At 37.8% G+C, this 21778-nt stretch overlaps 1 protein-coding gene across 1 annotated transcript in view; it reads left to right on the top strand.

Moving 5' to 3' along the window:
- Window positions 1-8296: 8296 nt before the first annotated feature.
- Sb (serine proteinase stubble) overlaps window positions 8297-21778 on the top strand; it is a 183909-nt gene continuing 170427 nt past the window's right edge. Inside the window, exons 1-2 of the mRNA XM_072303283.1 lie at window positions 8297-8562; window positions 11075-11356. The gene's annotated coding sequence lies outside the window, so the exon portion shown is untranslated. The remainder of the gene's footprint in view (window positions 8563-11074; window positions 11357-21778) is intronic.

The following is a 21778-nucleotide window of genomic DNA, read 5'->3' as shown; positions in this document are numbered from 1 at the left end:
CAGACTGAACATTCACCGGATATCATTAAACAAATACTTGAAATTTCATTCTTGATTGTCGTATGAATTTCTGTAAAAAATAACTTTAAACATTCATTTTTAAGAACTTGAAAATGTCATAAAAGATTTCACTGATGATATTTTAACAATTATTTTTAGAGTATTTGAAGATATCTAGTAAAGATATCAGACGATGATATCTCAAAAATATTCTGAAGATGTTACTAAGATGTCCCACCGAAAATCAAAACTAATATCTTTTTAAGGATTTCCTCAAGATATAACTTATCAGTCGGTATGTTACTAGGGCACCTCCTTTTTTTTCTCTATGAAAAATTAGAGGCAAAATATCAAAAGTCTCCCAGGAAATTTTCATTTTATCATATGATACTTGGCAACGTCAGAGTGTTCATACAGCGTTCTTCCTTAGCATAGCAGCTGAAAGCTCAGGTCCGGATTGACGTGCCTTTACGATACAGCCTCGCATTTTATTTCCATAAACAAGAGGGTGCTGTGCTGGTTTGCGGCAACAAGTAGTATTCTTTCTGGATGGTCAGTGAAGAAGCTGTCTGAGCACGATTCATGTCGCAAGATTTTATTTGGAGGTTTATACTGACGGATTGACGATACATCATCCACACTGTATCCCTCTGAGGAGACTTGAACGCACGATAGAAAAGTATGACAACTATGAAATGCATTCAGAATTAGTGTTATTCATCATTCGTGCATTGTTCGTTATTCGTTTCCCGATGAAATGCAGATTTTCATAACTTCTGTCAAAATACCACGCAAAGTACACTTAGTAAGGTTTTGAAAGGCACAATAACATTTTCCAGAGCTACTTTGGAGAAACGATTAGTTTTGGCGTTGAAATTTTCCACAGAGAACACCTCGTAACAAGTTTCACAAAAAATGACTGGTGCCTCAAATTTTTAAAAAATTGTATGTAACTAGCTTCGCTATTCCCTGTATCCTGATTTTATTTTCTCGATAAACAACTGATTAGACAGCATTTTACCCTTGAATATTCCCTTCAGATTAGACTGAAAAACTGCTTTAATTCCTGTTAATATGATAGTTAAGAAATGCAAGATGCAACGTTATGATTCCCTCTACGTAACCCTCACAAATCGAAAATTCATGAACAATGAAAAAAACTCCAGCCGTGAAAGCCGTACTCACCGGCTATATAGACATACCGTCTACGTTCCGGGCGTAGCACTCGGAGCAATCGAACTACGGCTCCAGCACCCGGAACTTTCCGGACGGACGGTATGTCTATAGCCCGTAACTTTTTTGCAGTTAAAAAGGTGCAGTTAAAAAAAGATAGGCATGTTTTTCTGGAGGACATGGAATCCCTTTAAAACATAAAAAAATTACGGAAGAGGGATTTTCTTGTTTAACCCTTTGTTGCATGAGTCAGTCACCGATTTCAGAGATAAAATCTACATTCTACAGTGTTTTTAGGATTATAGGAACAGATTAAGTTCCGATTTATATATATTTTTTTTTTTTGGAAACTTTGGAGATCAGACCTCTAATCCTCTCCAAAAACCATATCGATGGTGAAACTACCAAACCACGTATCTCGGTTTGCGACGTCGCAGACTTCCTGTCATACTTTATTTTTTAAATGAAAAACTACTTAATGTCCAGTCTTGAGAATTTCTGCGATTTTTCCTCTTCGCGCGAAGAAAATTCTGTGAAAATTTCAAGGAATGATATTGATTTGGTCTATTTCAAAAAAATAAAATGTGAGCGTAGATTTTTAAACACCGCAAACGAGATACGTGGTTTGGTAATTTCACCGTCGATATGTTGCTTTAGCGCAATGGACCACTAGACAAGGTGCGAATTTAAGCAATCTGATACATGTTTCTTAACCAAAATTTCACGTAGAACACGATTACACGACGAAAATGACTGACACTAACTCCTAACGAAGATATTAACGTTTATATTTCACATTGGTTACGAGGAATTTGAACTGCCCGCTCACAAGAAACTCAAAGCTCTACGTGAGTCAAATCGCGCACTACAACGGTTTCAGCAAGCTTCTCAATCGAGCAATGTTCATTTCCGCCATGTGTTGTTCAAACTATTAGCAATTTGCTATAGCTGAGCTAAAGCGTCAAGATTGAGGTTGTCAGATTTTTATATCGCAGAGACTGTCATGATAACGTTTGGCGCGCGATGTGAATCTCGTAGAGCATTGAGTTTTCACGAGCGGGTGGTTTGAATTCACGCATCAAGAATCATTAAACATCTTTGTAAGGAGTTAATTTCGGTTATTTTTGTTGTGCACATCGTGTTCTACGTGAAACTTTAGTTACGGAACATGTATCAGAATGCTGAAATTCGTACCTTGTCTAGTGGTCCATTTAATGCCACAGAGGATCAAAGCCAAAAGAACATTTTGTTGCTTTCATGCAACGCTATGTAACAAGGGGTTAATTCACAATATTTTTGATGTTCCACGGAGGAGGGGAAGCTAGCATGTTCCTTTCCTTTTTTTACCCACGGGCATGGTTGGAGCATGAGGCACCGCGCCACTGAGTCGTGGCCTGAACTCCAGAGAACGGAAATTATGCGCTTCCCTTTTCATTGGAACTTTCCGTTTTTCCGTAGTGCACTCGAACCTAAGTGATACCCTCCCCGGGGAAAGGGGGAGGGGCCTTAAGGGGATTCCCGCGATGAGTCCGCGATAAGAGGATTCGTGTCGTCGACCTAAGACTCATCCAAACACACAGCTGCCAATAGTAACTAAAACTGCAACTTTCTTTCGCTGCGCGGTAGACTCGCGGAATGCAGTACTGATTTAATATCGATTAATTTCAGAATTATCCTTTCTATGGACCACTAGACAAGGTACGAATTTCAGCATTCTGATACATGTTTCATAACCAAAATTTCACGCAAAACTCGATGCGCACAACAAAAAGGACCGAAATCAACCTTTACGAAGATATTTAATAATTCTTAATGCGTGAATTCAAATCACCCGCTCATGAAAACTCAATGCTCTACGTGATTCCCATCTCGCGCTAAACGATATCGTGACAGTCTCTGCGATATAAAAATCTGGCAACCTCAATCTTGACGCTTTGGCTCAGCTATAGCAAATTGCTCATAGTTTGAACAACACCTGGTGGGAATGAACATTGTTCGATTGAGAGGCTTGCTGAAACCGTTGTAGTGCGCGATTTGACTCACGTAGAGCTTTGAGTTTTTTGTTAGCGGGCAGTTCAAATTCCTCGTAACCAATGTGAAATAAAAACGTTAATATCTTCGTTAAGAGTTGGTTTCAGTAATTTTCGTTTTGTGAATCGTGTTCTACGTAAAATTCTGGTCAAGTAACATGTATCAGATTGCTTAAATTCGTACCTTGTCTAGTGGTCCGCTCGGTGGATGAGGTGAGGAAGGGAAGTAAGACGATCCGTGGGCTGGGGTGAGGAAGGGGAGTTCTGAGTCCTAACTTAGGAAATTTCAATTTGTTCGTCCGGGAGATTTCGACGATTTCGCTGGCCGCGAAGCAGCCCCTGGGGGTGCGCAGCGGCCGGGGCGCAGGCCCTAGTATCTACCATCGCAGAAAAATAACATTTTTTGCAAGTGTATTGCTTTCCTTTCTTAGACTAAGGAAAGAAAGCGACTCTTAGGAGTATTCCTTTGCAACAAGCGAGTATAAGCTTTGCAATATTGCTGCAATTGTTCGACTCAGTGAATCATTTGGATCGCATTTAGCAATAAGGTACCATCGCGCATACAGTGTTGTAAAAATGCTGCTTCTTCATAATTATCTAAAAAATCTCCCAGAGTAGCGAACAGTTTAGGCATCCCACCAAAAAATTGTTCATTTTAAAGGAAAATAACTGTGTACATTTTGATTATGTACGTATATTAAGTATTTTTGAAAGAAAAGGACAAGTTGCACGTATATACTCGTTTGCAGTATATATTCTTCCGCAGCTTCTCTTCAGTCATCCTGTCAGCATGGAGCCGTTTAACATAAAGGAACCAAGCCACATCAGCCATTGCCAAATTTAATAAAGCAATTTAATTTTGTGCGGGAGAACGTTTGTGCGGATTATTTTGCCGATTGTAAGGAATTTCCCTCGTGTTATGCAGAAAATTCACTGAAATTTGCAACAAAAAAACCGGACACCCGACTTCATGTAAAAAATTATATCACCCAATTAAACGTGGCAATAGCTGGTGTGACTTGGTTCCTTTCTGCTTAACGCAGTCCACAAAACCATGCCAAACTAGCGAAGTTCGTACTTTTAAGGGTTTTAATTTTTCTCGGAGCAGCTCACGGAGAGAAAAAACTTCGTGCGTGGGGCCCGAAGTTGAGGTCATATGGATCTCTGAAGTTTTCGGATCAGGTATCTAAAAACTTGAGGTCCAGCTGCCGAAGTTCGGGTCAGACATCTGAAGTACTTCGATGTATACCGAAGGGTTCGAGTCACACGTCTGAAGCACTCCGGTACTTACCGAAGTGCCTTGATGTCTGACCCGAACTTCAGCAGCTCGACCTCAAGTTTTCGGATACGTAATCAGAAAACTTCAGAGGTCCATATGTTACGGAATGTAATTTCCATGGTTACCATCTTTTTTATCTTGTCTCTGCACATTGTATGATCTTGTCTCTGCTTTCCTTCACCGCGGTTCACTTGCTGTTTTTATTTAATTATTATTTCAATTAGTGCTTATTATAGCGTAAGAATGTACTGTTCTCCTCTATATTATTAAATGCTTCTTGCAGTTTTATTTGGGTCTCCAAGTTCTTCCTTTTTGAGGTTCGTTTCTGTCACTTTTCCTTTATTCTTGTTTTTTGCCTAACCTCTATATTCTGTAAGAAAATTCGTAACATCCATATGACCTCAACTTCGGGTCCCATGCACGAAGTTCTTTTCTCCGTGCTGAAAGTAAGTAGCGAGTTTTGCCATGATAAATGACAACGGTGTCCAAGAGTCGGACTCCTCGAGGACGGCGAGGCTGGACGAGGAGCGCGGAGGAAGAAAAAGGAGAAAAAAGAAAGAAGAAAGGAAGATTACTCGTCTGGGGAGCTGCTCAGCTCACAACTGCCGAGTGCTTGATCAATGCAAAGTGGTAATTATTTTTCGCCGGCAACCGGCGAGTCGCTTGAAAGTTCCGATCAACTTTGAGAGGGAAAGAAAAAGAAGTAAAAGAAATAAAGAGCCCGCGCCTGCGCTGCGCCTGCCCGATCCTGATACTTCTGTCCGCGTCCGAGATGGAATGAAAGTTTCAGTGCAGTGTCCAGTTTCCAGACGCATCCGTCTCGCCGCTGCCAAATTAGGGCCATAAAATACACACTTAGCAAATATCAAGTATTTTTGAGACCCCGCAATACTGCCGTGCTAAGAAAAAACGCCGTATGAACCTTCAGGCGTTGCCAAATTTCCTCTGAAAAACACGAATTTTTTGGTAAACTTATGAATAGTTCAATCCCAATTTTTCAAATAATTTTGTTCGCAATTTCCCCTAAAGTTCCTGAAAATTTCAAGGAAAAATATTCATAGCTTTCCGCAAAAATAAACATTTAATTGAAGAAAATTTGGCAACTCTCGAATGTTCATACGGCCTTCTTCCTTAGCACAACAGAATAATTATCCCGTTACTGAAAATATATTTCAGAGACCCCACACCGCACCGTTGTCTTTCAGATTGTGTGCACGCAAAAAAGTAGTCGGTGCTGATGACAGAAATTTCTGTCCACTAGGCTCCTTTACGTACTTCTTTGTTATACTTACAGAACTTTTCTGTTGTGAGAACAAAACTTCGGTCGTGAACACAAAATACTGTGTCCTTGTAACAGAAACTTCTGTAGCTGTAACAAAGAAAAGGCAGGAGCCCTGTAAACAGAACTATTTTTTCAGTGTAAAAGAGAGCATTTGCGGGAGACTTTAACGCGGCGATAGAAAAGTAAGCGATTTAAATCCTCTTAAGTTTCTTGCGGATTGATCCTGAAAATAATTTAACATCAGCGTTTTTTCTTGAGGCAGAGTTTTCCGTCAAAGTTTCAAAATCGATTTCTGACTCAACTCTATATTCCAATTAGCGACTGTATACTTTATTTTTACTTTATTACTATAGTAATTTAGCGTAGTTCGATCAAATAATTGAATTTTGGAAGCCTCCTCTCTATAATCCTGACGAATAAGTTGCAAGCGGCTAATTTCATGTTTGTGCTAACGGAGGTGGTAAAGTTCTGAAATCTAGAAACAACATTATTTTTGATCTGGCAAGTTTACACCGTTATTATCTCGGCTCAAGTAGCATTTCCAGTCTCTTTTTTGTACTAAAGTCTTCGTGGGACGCTTTTCAATGTTCCGGAAAATATAACTTGATTTTCAGTTTATATGGATTAAAGTACTTTTCAGTGGCGTAGTCAAAGGTGAAAGACTAAGGGGTCAGGACTCCATTGCTAGAAAATTTTCTTTAAAATTATATTTAAACTGCGTTAAGCAGAAAGGAACTAAGCCACATCAACTTTTGCCAAATTTTATTGGGCAATTTAATTTTTTGCATAAGAACGGTTTTGTGGATTTTTTGGCAAATTTCAGTGAATTTTCTACACAATACGAAGCTAATTCCTTAAAATTTTCAACGGAATCCGCACAAACGCTCTCTCATAAAAAACAAAATGGTCTAATCAAATTTGGTTACTCCGATTCCTGTTAAAGGAGGTAAATGGCGTAAAATAAAATAAAAAAAAATGGCAATAACTGATGTGGCTTGCTTCTTTCCTGCTAAGCACGGTCCGTTTTTGTGTAATTTTTAAAAAAAAAATTACCTTCAAAACTCCCCCCTCCCTCCTCCCCTTATAAGAAATGTTGGACTTATGCATACAGCAGTCCTCAAATTTTTGGAAAAATTGTCGTTTTTCTAAATTTCGGGTAAGGGCAGAGATGAAAAATTTCATGAAGTTTATTCGCGTGAAATCTCACGAAATTGCTTATAACTTTTGAGGATGCATTCAGGAGACCAAGAAATGTCTAGAAACAGTGATTCTCGATTTTGACATTTTCCACCTTAAGCCTAAAACATTCACGCGTTGCAAATGTCTTCTTTATGGGTCCTTCATGAGAAATCTCTGTCTCCGTCACTGGTCCCTTTTTAAAGGGCTTAAGCAAATGAAAAAATATTAAATGGAAAAATAATGCCATTTTGTGGGTGCGAAGGAAGAAGAATAAATTGGAAGGAAGGAAGCGAGGAAGTGCGAGGAGAGAGATAAGGGAGTTTATGGGTGTAGGAATTTTCTCATTTTCAGATTTTCCACCTTAAATCCCAAAATTTTTGTTCGAGGTTATGTTCTATTGTTTCGAACCAAACGATACATTGAACCACTATCAAATACAATGCATTAAAGGGCAAAAGGATATGATTTTGTGGGTGCGAAGGAAGAAGAATAAATTGGAGGGAAGGAAGCGAGGAAGTGCGAGGAAAGAGATAAGGGAGTTTATGGGTGTAGGAATTTTCTCATTTTCAGATTTTCCACCTTAAATCCCAAAATTTTTGTTCGAGGTTATGTTCTATCGTTTTGAATCAAACGATACATTGAACCACTATCAAATGGATTATATTTGCGATAAGGAACCACTATTTCTGGCTCAATTTAGAAACAGCATACATGCCATTGATTTCCCGATGCAGAAAGGTGCTTTTACGGAAGAGCCAGAGATAGTGGTTCCTTTTTGCAAAATGCAATCCAAATACAATGCATTAAAGGGCAAAGGAATATGATTTTGCGGGTGCGAAGGAAGAAGAATAAACTGGAAGGAAGGAAGCGAGGAAGTGCGAGGAGAGAGATAAGGGAGTTTATGGGTGTAGGAATTTTCTCATTTTCAGATTTTCCACCTTAAATCCCAAACTATTTTTTTCGAGGTTATGTTATATCGTTCACCGAACCACTATCAAATACGATCCATTAAAGGCAAAAGAATATGATTTTGTGGGTGCGAAGGAAGAAGAATAAATTGGAAGGAAGGAAGCGAGGAAGTGCGAGGAGAGAGATAAGGAGTGTTATGGCGTGAGAATTTTCTCATTTTCAGCTTTTCCAACTTAAATCCCAAACTATTTTTTTCGAGGTTATGTTCTATCGTTCACCGAACCACTATCAAATACGATCCATTAAAGGGCAAAAGAATATGATTTTGTGGGTGCGAAGGAAGAAGAATAAACTGGAAGGAAGGAAGCGAGGAAGTGCGAGGAGAGAGATAAGAGAGTTTATGGGTGGGAGTGAATGGGAGCGCTAGCGTCGGGGCTGGCGGCGGCGGCGGCGGCGCGGTGGAATCGCGGGGAGCCGCTCCATGAATCATTCACCACTCTTTGATTCAGTCTCGATTTTGATCTCCTTCGGGCCTCTTGCGAATCCGGACCCCCTCGACCTCGCCGCGATCGCACTCGCGCTTTTCCCCTTTTCCCGCCCTCTCGCGTTTCCGTTTCCGGTTCGCCCTCTCGGGTTCCACGCTCGTTTCCGTCGAGGGATTTTTCGGGATCCAAAACCCCATCAATCGCGAGTGTTTCAGTTTCAATCGTGTATGTATCATGAGGATTTTGCAATTGTGTACGAAAACTGAGGATTGGACACATGTGACCGTCCCCGGATAATGCACCTTTTTTTTCTTTTTCCTTTTTATTTTTTTTATTTTTTATTTTTTTTTAAAATTTATTTTTCTTAGTTTTTTTAGTTTTTTTGTATGTTTTTGTTTTTTTTTTTTTAAATGACTTTGTGACTAGCACCTGCAGCCAACTGAGGCTATCATGAGGATTTTGCAATTGTGTACGAAAACTGAGGATTGGACACATGTGACCGTCCCCGGATAATGCACCTTTTTTTTCTTTTTCCTTTTTATTTTTTATTTTTTTAATTTTCAATTTTTTTATTTATTTTTTTAGTTTTTTTATTTTTGTTTTGTTTTTCGTTTTGTTTAAATGACTTTGTGACTAGCATCTGCAGCCAACTTTGGACTAAAGGGACGGATAGTTGAAAGTTTATGGAAGATTCAGGCCGATTTCGAGGCTATAGTGGGTTTCTAAAGGCATGGGTAGAGGTGAATGTTGTGTACGAAAACTTAGGATTGGACACATGTGACCGTCCCCGGATAATGCACCGTTTTTTCTTCTTCCTTTTTTTATTTTTTATATTTTTTTATTTTTCATTTTTTTTAAAAATTTTTTTGTATGTTTTTGTTTTTTGTTTTTTTTAAAAGACTTTGTGACCTTCTCCTACAGCCAACTTTGGACTATAGAAGGGACGGATTGTTGAAAGTTAATGGAGGATTCAGGCTGATTTCGAGGCTATAGTGGGTTTCTAAGGGGCATGGGTAGAGGTGAATGCACCGTTGTGCTAAGGAGAATGAAGGGCTATTGGGACTATCCCGCTCGAAAAAAAAAAAAATTCATTTAGCATTCATACTGTTAGAAATGTGCGACAAGTATCAACTTTTGATTTTACATTTGAAAAATACTCAACATACAATTTGCTCATTTGACCGCGGACGTTGTTAACCAAGCTTTTATTATCGTAAAATCAGCAGGTATTTTTTATTATCGTATCATTTATACTTGTCGCACATTTTTTTAACATTATTAATGCTAAAGCAACATTCAATTCTTTCCCGTGCGTAGGAAAGTGGGGATGAATGTTTTGGCAAAGAGAGGAAAAGTCAGAGTTATGAAGCTTTTCAGTTCATAGTTTAAAAAAAATTAATTTGAAGAAAATATTATTTAAATTTTTCATCTGTCATGATCGAGGCTCGAAAAGTGTTTAATTAAAATTTGACGTTATGCTCTCTCCTGGCACAAAATGAATCAAAACACCCTTAGCTTTTTGTTTTTTAATGCTTCTTTAATAAAAGCTAAAACACTGACTTTCTGACACAAGTTGCCATCCTGAAAAATTTGTATCCATGCCTTAAGTTCCCTTGTAGAACCCGTGGACGGTCACATAAGCATAATTTTAAAAGATTCCGGAAAACTTCAAATCCAGCCCAAATTTAGTCGTAATTACTATCCAATCAAACTATGATTACTTTCTCTCACTAATGTGATTGCGTTTACTGCCTGCATGAGGAATAATAGAGTCAGAAATAAGTACCTAAGTATTTAAAGAATTTAAGTTTTTAAAGTGAAACGGAACAACTGGGAAAGCGGATATAAAGGATGGAATATTAAATAACAGAAAGGATACATCTCAAGTACAGATCAAATTTTGCAATCAAACTAGATATCTACTTCATTCCTTATCGTGCATTAGGAAGGGAGACTTAGTAAATATTATACTCTCTTAATTATTCTGATTATGATAAAAATTAAATTTATAATTCAGCCTAAGGAAAAGAAGCTTGTGTTGCCTAAGGCCCGGTTTTATCACCTCCTGTTAAGGAATTATTCTTTGATGGAAATTTGACAAGCACCCCAGGTGCCTGACAAATTTTAACCGGAGGTTAAGACTCAAAGTTTCAAAGTATTCCATCAGAACTAAATTTGTCATCCAGACCATAATATTTTTTACACACGCCCTAAAATTATCCTAAAATAGCGTTTGAATTTTTGTTTTGTTGAAAGGATAAATTATATCAGAGGTGATTGAATCGGCCCTGAGGGCTCAAAAAGTATTTATTTTCTTGTAACGCAGTATTGATCGGAGCATAATAGATTTGGTTCAATAAACAAGATCTTTGCCCCAAAACCAGGTGTTTAACTTTCAATTAAAGAAGAAGATTGAATTCACATTGGTACCCTTTTAAAAATAAATTGATTTATGCATGAGGCTTATTTTCAACGCAATAATCGACTAAATGTGCCGTCCTCACAACCTGGTCGGCATTATGAAAGGAAATTCATATAATTATATCAGTTTACTCAGACTATTTTTAAAACAAAGGGTCCACTTTTTAGTTATAGGTTGAGAAACTTTGTGTTGATGTGAAAAATTCTATTCTTTACCATCTGATAAACATAGTTTTGGTTCTGCCGGGTGTGCGTGGGTCCTTTGTTACGGCTCAAATTTTCTTTATTTTTAATGTTTCATTTTTAATTTACAAAGTGTAGGTATTTTCCATGGAAAGTCACAATACCACAAGCGCAAAATCAGTTTTCGGAAATATATAGCGGATATTTGACCTTATTAGCAGTGTAATAAAACTTGTTTTTCTTTTTTTTTAAAAAAGAAAGTGAGTGCGGAAGGTGTAGTATTCGTTTCCTTCAAAGTTAAGTGAAGTTTTCTGCGTGAAAAAGAAAAACGGACTTAACGTGCGGAGTACGTAGGGGTTATCATCGCCCATAAACTGCGCTCCGTGACGTTGGATTCGTATCCCTGAAACATCAGGTAAGACGAGGCTATTTCAGTGTTACTGCTCCTTATATCAATAATAACACCTCATCATTATTTATGACTTATCTAACGACATTGGGTACCATTCCGGGAATTCATCATTCATCATTTTCAAGATATTTAAAAAGGCAATTTTGAGGTAATATTTATCTTCCTTTGAAAGAACACTCATGGATCCAGTCAAGTTACTCATTCTCATTGGCCTTTTTAATAGTGTTCTTCATAGAAAGAGAGAAAAAGTGTGGAGTCCCTATTTTTTAAGCAGGTCATGTTTCTTTACTGAAAAGCTCTGATCTCCTTCAAATTTCAGTTTATCTAATTTGGTGTAACTTTTATATAATGGACTTTATCAAAGAAGAACAAAAAAATTGTACCACAATATAATAGATTATATATTCGGGGTTTTCCATCTTCTTATAGGTAGTTTAGCTATCAGTATGCTTGGAATTCATCGTTGAAATCGCCTGAGGAAAGCTAGATCTCATTCGCAAAGGGCAATGCATTCACTCTTCCTCTCTTGTAAATAAATAAATAAATCAATTAATCAATAAATAAATTAAAAAAAATAATTAAAATTCTCCACTGAAAATCTTCAGTGAACATTATTCGTTTGGGGAGGGGAATTTACGTAGTTTTGCGAGTAATATACTATCGATATTCGTGTCCCCTCATGGATATTAGATAAACCAGAATATTTCAAACGCCATACTGTGTGATTTTATGTTATTTACAGTACAAAAAAAGCTCGGTATTATTGGTTCGAGTATATTGTTCATAGTGTTGCCGTCGCAGAAATTGAAGGCGATTTTTTCGCAGGAGCGAGCGACTCAGTTGACGATCGTCGACCGGTTGAAAACTCGTTGGAGGTGGGTGGTGGTCTGGCAGCAGCTCGAAAAACACTCCAATAATCGATTTTTCATCAATCAGTCTATCTCCTGGGGGCAATTTAATTATTTTACGTAATTGGTCGGACGGCTTTAATTGAACAGGGACGTATTTATGGGTGTGTTCTGCAAGTCTCAATTTTGAATTTGTTTAAAATCAATAGCGACAGCGCGATTACAGGTTGTCCGAGAGTGTAAGTTTACTAGTTTGTTTAGTCGCGTGATGAGGTGGTAATCCCCATTTTTCATCATCTTATTTAATAGCTTAATTTAGATTCTAACCTTGTGAAGTATGTAAAATAGCGAAAACTTTGCAACTTGAGAGTTTAGTTGTCTTATTGAGGCTACTTTTTTTCCTTTTATGAATATGTAACTAGAAAACTCCATAGTTAAAGCAAATTCGACAGAGTTAGCTTTTTCAAATTTTTCGGAAGACGTACTGCTGTTCGTATGCAAAGGCATTCCCTAAAGAGCCTCTTTTCTTGCGTCGTATGGTTTATGTTATAATTAAGGGGATCCTTGACATTGCAGCATTAATAGGACATTTTCAACGAATTTTGAGTAGAATTTAACATTATAACTTTGGAAATAGACTCTCGTAACAAATTTCAGTGATTTGTTGTTGCGAAAACGGAAAACTACGCAAGGAAAAATTCTATAATTTTTACCCACTTTAAAGTATCTATTCACATATCGTAAACATTTTAATGACTAACAATTTTTTTTCTTTCATGTTCTCAATATTTTACAGATGCAAATTGTAATCCCTCGGAAAGGTCTATTTTCATAGTTGTACCGTTGAATTTTACTGGAAATTTGTGAAAATTGTACTGTTGCAAAATGCAGTCCAATTTGACCTTGGTTTGGCCTCTTAAGAAATGACTCGTTTTAATTATTTGATACCTCACAAAAAAATAATTGAGGGGCTTGGAAGACAAGGCGCATGAATGCAGTTTTTTAAAAAATTGAGAAATTAATAATTCCAGGTAAAACTAGTCTGAAATGCATATTCTGTGAAAAATTCGCACCCAAAATTCCGATTTTTCAGCATCAAAAAATCAATTTGAACTTTCTTTCCGCCATAAGGATCCATTTAATTTTTAAAGTTCAAACACGTGTTTCTCACAATGGCAAAAACTGCACTAATGCGCCTTGTCCTCCAAGCCCATTACTTATATCACTGAACTAAAAACCCCATCTTTCTCGCACAGCTAGAATAAATAATCGACCGAAAATGGCATACCTGTCAGCTGTCACCAATGGGAAAGGTACTCAGACTACATAACGAAACTCAAATGAAAGTGGTCAAAATTTAATGATAAGAATCAAAGTTCAGTAGTGATATTCGCGTGACGAAAATATCAAGAGCTTTTGCGGATACCCAGGCGGTCGAATATGGAACTGCGGGAATCGAAGAGCAAAAATGATCCAGAAAGAAAGAAAGGAAGAATTAATCGAAAGAGAAAGTGCTCGCTGTCGGTCATTATAAATTAATGATGGAAAAAAATAAATCTATTTTACTGCTGCACTTTCAGCGGCTGCGCCCGTTGCGTTGGTCTGCCAGTGGCTGTATCATGTTGATGGGCGCACGTTCAATTTCGCGGGAAGGATATAATGTGCCCGGCTCCAACTATGGGTTCCGAATAAGGCAGAATGTCATAATGCCCCCGCGCATTGATTCTGAATGCTGCCCTGTAATTTATCCAGTCTTAGATTTGCTACAATTTTTTTGGAACGATTTGCAACTCAAAATTTTCGACAGCGTTTTTTCGAAAAATATTCCGAAAAATAGTATTAGGCCTCATACATGTCTCAATAGCTCCATATTTCATCATAATAGGCTAACACATATGGTTTTAACGAAAAATCAAGAACAGATATATGCAAACCTCAGCGGGAAAACACAACTAAGAATATAAGTACAGCCAGATTGAGGAGAACCGCCGTCAGAGCCTCCAAACGTTGTCAAATTTTTTAAAGATTGAACACAATTTTTGAACTTTTGCAGATTTTTCTGTCAGAACTCATAGGTTTTTCCCTCGGAATTTGATCTAAACTATATGAAAATTTCAAGGAAATATCCATAAATTTCGTCAAAAATAAATTCTCTGTCAGCGTAAACTCGGCAACATTCGAATGTCCACACGGCGTTTTTTATTAGTAAGGTAGAATACTGCCGTGTTAAGGAAGAGCACCGTATGAACATTCGAGAGTTGCCAAATTTCCCTCAATAAAATGTTTATTTTTGAAGAAACTTATGAATATTTTCCCTTGAAATTTTCAGGAACTTCAGGTGAAATTGAGGACAAAATTATCTAAAAAATTGGAGCGAAAATATTCATAAGTTTTCCAGACAATTAGCGTTTTCTCGGAGGAAATTTGGCAACGCCTGAAGGCTCATGCGGCGTTTTTCCTCAACTAGGCAGAATAAATGTCTCATGCAGAGCGATATTTGCGCTGTGTTGTGAGAAAGAATACAAGGAAATGGGGGTTCAGGTAAAAAAATTAGGAGTGAATTCTGGGAACTGTCAGCTTTAATAGGTGACGAATAACTGTCAATGCTGGAGTGTGCTACAAAGGCGTTAAAAACGGTGCACTAATTTCCTGGAGTCATATTTCAGTTCGGTCGTTAAGATCCGTCTCAGGAGCACGGTCGAGATTATCTGTCGGATAATCTTCGGATACCGCGGGTGCTTTAAAATTTTCAGTCGTCTTTACTGACGTATAAACTGCTGAAGAAAAACGACTTATGAACACTCGGACTCTGCCACATTTCTGTTGATACATCGAGGATTTTTTTAAAAACTTCTTAATTTTTTACTTTTAATTTATCAGGGAATTTTATCCGCAATTTTACCTATTACAACTGAGACTTCAAAAGGAAATATTCACAGAACTTTCCTTAAAAATACTTAGTTTAGCCAGGACATTTAGCAAAATTTGAACGCTCTTACGACGTTTTGACTTAGCAGAGAAGTTTACTCGTGCATAAACGTTTAGTGCGATCATCTGTCCGCTTAATTGAATATTTGGACTGGCTCAGCCAGTATCGTTCCCTTTATTTGATCGTTTCGTTTATTTTAACGCGTTGGAACTCAATGACCGAGTACCACCAATTATTTATTTATGGCCTAATGTTTTGGTGACGGTACAGCGCGATAACAATGGTGATTACATCGGAGAAATAAAGATTTAGCAATTAATAGTGCACCGCATGTAGAATAACGGTTTTTTTTTACGTGGGCATCTTGCATGTGTAAGGCGTGGGACTTATCAAATAAAAAGGAAATAAAAAAAAACTGCAAACAGCTATAACCTAATTTTAATTCTCAGATTGCGACTCCGCTTTGTTTTGTAAAGTTAGATCATTAGTTATGATGGAAAGAGATTTTTGTATGCCTGTTACCAAAGTAACATTTTTTAATTGAAAAATGGGAATTGCTATTCAAATTCTATTGTAAACTAAATTTGCCATAATTGAGACTCGTAATGAAAGTAAACAAATTGAAAACTGACAATAACAGGTACAGGAACATAAGGTATCTTCGTAAAAATAACTGTTAGCTCTATATTGTGATTCTCCATCTCCATGACGACTGCTTATATGAGATTTCATCGAACAAAAATATAAAAATTATGATATAAATTGTGCCATTAATCTATTTCTTCTCAGCTTTGGTTAAAATCACGCAGCAATTACTAGATGTCCATACTCTTCTATGATATTTAGTTTTAAGAATCACCAAAATTCCTAGAAATCGTGAGAACAAATCTTAGTCGCGATTCCATTCATTTTTGATAAATGGACGTATTTCTATCAAACGGAACTATGTGCATTGTGGCGTGAGCCCTATTATGTGTACATTCTTATGGGTCTCAGGGCTCATGTCTTAATGCTCATAGTTCCGTTTGATAGAAACAAGTCCAAATGGCAAACATGGCATGGGCGTAGCAATTTATTGTTATAGAAATTGTATTTTGTGTACGTTCTATAATTTTAATCACACTATACCTATAGGTACTTGCCCTAAATTCTTTACAGTTTTGATGTAAGTTGACTTTTTTGGAAAGAAGATGGAAAAAGGACCCAGTTTTTAGTCATTCGAGAAAATTATCCAGAATTTTTCGGTCGTCACTACCAACTGTTTTTAGAAAGAGCTGATTTTTCCCTTTCCACTTTTTTTCTAACATTTCCTCTCCCGTATCGGTTAGCAACAGTAAATAGGTGCTTTGTAAATACTAAATTTTAAATAGGTCACACAACAAAGTTTTTAGCAGCGCACCTTTAAAAGTATTTATCACGTTATACGGTGAAAGAGCGTAAAAACCACACTGAAAAAAATAGTAGAGCCGCAGAGACAAGATAAACTTGTTAAACCTACCTTGTCTCAGGAACAAGACTTTTAGTCTGCCAAACAACTCAGTTTGTTTGGGAAACAATACTCGTTTGTTAATGCAACAAGACCAGTCTTGTTTTATATTCTAGGTTTCTGAGCCACCGGACTCGATAGTCTTGTCAATGTGACAAGATTATCTACGCACCGCGAGTAGTGGTCAAATTCAAAGAGGCATTGAAAAAATATCGGCACACGGATTTTATGTCCACTTTCAAAAAATCTCCCGGACCTGTTGAATTGAACAATTCGAAAGTATGTGTGTGCTGAAAGCACATAAAACTGCGCAGCTTTTGTGCAGAAACTGAAGATAAATTTTGTCACGGGAGCCTCAAAATTCGTCAAAACAGAGTCAAAATTTCACAAATTTTTCGACCTTCCGGTGCTGGAGGGCAGGCCCTCCTCAGCAAAATAACCTTAGCTACGCCTATGAGTTTTCAAATATTTAATTTTCGAATTAATAATATTTATGATATTTTGGTTCGGACTGGCAACCCCGGAGAAGGGATGGACGCGCGGGAATCGGCACGTTTATTAGAGTCGGACATAAATAACAAATATCGCTCGTATCGCGGCAATTGACGACCCGCGATTTTCTTTCTCTTTTTTTCTCTCTCGTTATTTAATGTGATCAACATCATAAACAAAGCTGAGGCGGCGTCGCGGACAGTGACAGCCGCGGAATCGCGAATAACTCGCCGCGGATGAGATGCAAACCGGGGAAATTGCGCTAATCACAAGAAATCCTCCTCAAACGGGCCATTATCGCTCCCAGATAGCTATCCATTATCACGAGACTCGAGAGGGAACGTTCGGAGTACGCCGCGAATTCTTCGCGAATTCTGATTCGATATATCGCTCTCACGAGTCGAGAGAGTAAAAGTGTTTGATAACACTTCGTCCAAAAGAGGGGGGGGGGGGGGCTGATCAAAGTTTGACTTTAAACTGGGCGGTATTCACCCCAAAGAACAATGGATAATTTGGACGTATTTATACTAAATGGAACTATGTGGAAGTGGAAAGATGGGGTGTGCTCGTTAGTTGAGGGCCATAAGAATGAATGGGAATTTAAAAGCGCCAGTGACGTCAGCGGCAACGATCGAGACGGGGCACGTAGGGGAAATCGGTGGCGGGACTCATTAACTCATGAGCCCTGCCCACAACGCTCTTGTCACATGCCCACGGCTCACGAGTTAGCGCTCAGTTCTTTTTGATTTAATGTCAAATCCCGCTTTTCCATTTTCTTCGAAGGAACTATATCCACTTTTACATTGTTTCCTATGCAGCTTGCACGAGCACACCCCATATTTCCACTTGCACATAGTTCCTTTTAGCATAAATAGGCCCATTTGCAGATGTCTCAAATTTGATGAATTTCATTAGTATCAGACTATGGGCCGTGGGGCCTTCCCTATAGTCCCATTACCATCAAACTCGGGTCATCTGGCTGGGATCGAATCCGGGACCTCTGGATCATAGAGCAAGCGCTACACCACAGAACTGCTGTTCTAAGTATGAACATTCAAGCGCTGCCAAATTTCCTTTGATAAAATGTTTATATATGAGGAAAGTTATGCATACTTTTCCTTGAAATTTGCAGGAACTTTAGATCAAAATACAAAGAGTCTCCCCTGAAAAATTGGAAGAAAAATATTCATAAGTTTACCAGGAAATTTGTATTTAATCAAAGAAAATTTGGCAACGCCTGACGACTCATACGGCGTTTTTCCTTAGCACGGCAGAGAAGGCCGATGTCTTGTTCATTTTCACGATTATTTTTGAAAGTTCGATACAATTTTGATCAAGCTAAAAAATAAAGCAAATGTAAACAAGAAGGTCTATATCTAAAAAGTTTAAAACTTCGATTAGTTCAGCTATCAGTTCCCTTTTTTCATTCGTCGGCCACAAAATGTTACTTTATGATCTCTGCGAAACTGCACGCAGTTAAAGCCATGCAGAAGATATCAGAGCATAAGCACTCTCAAACGGTGTGCAATAAAGTGTTAATGCCCGAAGTGGAATTTCACACGATCAGACGCTGCGTCCTAAATACAATAATCGTCAACTTTTAAGAGTATGACGGCAAAAAGCTTTTTATGTGTGCCTTTTTATTTCAATCCGCGTCATACTAATGCTGCCGGGCTAAGGAAAAACGATGTATGAACATTCCAGAAATGCCAAATTTCCGCAGGTAGAACGTGTATTTTTGAGGAAAGTTATTCATATTTTTCTTTGGACTTTTCAGATATTTGAGATGAAATTGCAAGAAAAGTCGTCTAAAAAATTCAAAGAAAAATATTCAAAATTTTCCTAGTAAAGTCGATTTTTAGTGAAAAGAATCTGGCAACGTCTGAAGGCTCATACGGCGTTTTTCCTTCAGCACGGCAAAAAGTAAGTGGTATCCCTGAGGATGCGCCAGGAAAAGAAATGAAAGTGGCACATCGTGAAGTTGCCACTCGGTGAGCTAGCCAAGTTGCACAGAAAGGCATCCTCCTACCATTGAATCGTGGAAAAAATATTGGTTTTTTACAATAAATTTAGCGGCAAGGTCTTTCATACTATCGCTGAGTCATGTTACGTTGGCGAGAACTCCACTTTGAGCGAAATTTTTTGCACAAAAAGACTACCGTACTTATAAAAACCGCCGTGCGAATATAATAAACGTTGCCAAATTTATTTTGATGAAATGAAAATTTGCTTTAAATTTTAAATTTTTTCTGCGACGTTTTTGGAGAATTTTAATAGCAATTGAATCTGCCGTGCCTGCAAGCTTCAAAGGCAAACATTTACAACTTTTCTCAAAAATAAATATTTCCTGGACAGCATCTGGCAACATTGAACGATCATACAGCATTCAATCAAGGTAGAGGAGGTGACTGAAACGGAAAGTATGTTATGACTAATCGCTTTGCAAAAATGACATCCTCCTGTCTTTTCAGCAACCGGAACAGTAGCGAGAGGAAAAAATCTGGGAGGAAGAAGACAAATCCAGCACCGCGAAATGCAAAGAACCGTTAATCCAGAATTCCGCGCCAAAACTAAAAATATGATAAGCTTTCTAATGACTGTCCAATTATAAAGCAAGTATGCACCATCGCACCATCGCACGCTCGGAATAGGGGCAGGAAGACAGAATTTGGCGAATTTTTCTGTTGATACATGATCCTTTGCGGGCCGTGTTTCGCGGGCGAAAAGATAATCTTGGCCCGACTGCGACTGGTTTGCGAGAGTGAAAACGGAACCTAGTTACCTTGATTGTGAGGTAATTCACCTACATTCAGTCAAGTTGTGACCTTCAAAGCTGAATCTTTTTAGGAAGAAATGAAGAGAGCACCGTAGCAGTCTCACGAGTTTGAATTCTCGATTGAATGAATTATGTTGGAAGTAGCTTCCGTCTAAGTCTACGCCAGAAGAGCTACTCACTTTTTTTATTTAAAAAAAAGGAATAGCTGACAGTTACGATCTTTCAAAATCTTTTTTGAGGGCACAATAATTCCACACAATTTTATTGAAAATTATGAGCTTGCCAGTTTTGCGTGAGTTTTAGCTATATGGCTATAATGTTTTGATATTTTTCAATAGCATAGACCAACGAGACAAAAAAGAAAAAGAAAATGGACAAAACATATAGTATTTTTCATGAAATTAACGTACTTACTTACTCGGTTAGTTAGCTACAAGATTCAAACTTTCCAGAATCATACTATGAGGTAGAAAGTGGCATAACGGAAGTTTTTAAAACTATGTCCCCAATGAATTATAAGCGTAGTCTACGTTTGCCCGTCATTTCAAAAATGAAATTTAGGTAATAAATAATGTAGGAATTAAAGTTTTCTGCTTGAGTATTTGCGCAATATTCAGTCCTTACTTCTTCGTAAGATGACTAAGTAGATGCGAGGCACTGAGGAGGTTTACTCTTCCCTTTTGTGTGCTAAAGTTGAATCGCTTACTTTCCTACTCGGGCGTTAGAGTCTCCGTGAATATTCCTCACTAGATAACTCTATTAGGTCTGGATTCAAACATTGCGCTGTACAAATTCCACTGCAAATTTTGCGTAAGGCATGGTGTATGCAATGAAAATGTCTAATTGACTCCTAAAAGAGATTTTGAACATTCTTTGTGTTGTAAATTTTCGAACACCCTGCTCATCAACAGACCTAAATTTTTTATTAGAGCACAGAAAATTAATTTTCATCGGATATCCTCTCTTTCACCTATTAAATCGGAAATCTTGGTTGCATTCACAATCTTTTCTGCGGAATTTCGAGAGGATAGAAAATGTTGTGACGTTTCGTATCCCAACATGTCTACCGCGTTTTATACATGATTTGACTTATTTCTGTCATTATTATTTCGAAAAAATACGCCGAAAAAAAGTGATGCTGATTGAACATTCTCGATATAGAAAAATGTGTGCAAAAACTCATAGAACGCTGAATTAACCGCCACAGCAGTTAGTTAGTACATCTTGACATTGCTGTTGCGGTTTCAGCGTTTTGTGTGTTCTCGCATACACACTTCTTTACATCCGGAATGTTGAATTAGCATCCCTTTTTCATTGGTGAATTAAAGTGACAGGAGAGGAAGCTTTTACTCTTGAAATTAAAATACAGGGATATTCATATGATAGATAAGTGATATCTTTAGAGAAACAGAGGGAAATCGGAACTTTTGCTTTTTTGCTCGGATAGTAAGTATTTCGTTAGTGTGCTCAGTCTAGCGTTGGAAAATGATTCTGACTGATCGTGCTGCAACGCACCGTTGGGCAGGATAGATTTTACACTGTCAACCTGTAAAAGCAATTGATAGCTGATCTGCCGTACTAAGGAAAAACGCCGTATGAACCTTCAGGCGTTGCCAAATTTCCATTTATAAAACACGAATTTCCTGGTAAACCTATGAATATTTTTCTTCCAGTTCTCCAGATAATGTTGTTTGCAATCTCGCCTAAAGTTCCTGAAAATTCAAGAGAAAAATATTCACAACTTTCCTCAAAAATGAACATTTTATTGAAGGAAATCTGGCAACTCTCGAATGTTCATACGGCGTTCTTCCTTAGCACGGCAGTAATGGAGGAAAAAACATACCCTCCGCGTATTAAACTTGAGAGTAATAGCTCGTAAGAGAGCTAATCGCTG

Source organism: Bemisia tabaci, chromosome 8 (genome assembly GCF_918797505.1).
Source record: "Bemisia tabaci chromosome 8, PGI_BMITA_v3".
NCBI lineage: Eukaryota > Metazoa > Arthropoda > Insecta > Hemiptera > Aleyrodidae > Bemisia > Bemisia tabaci.
This window is presented reverse-complemented; position numbering and strand designations above follow the sequence as displayed.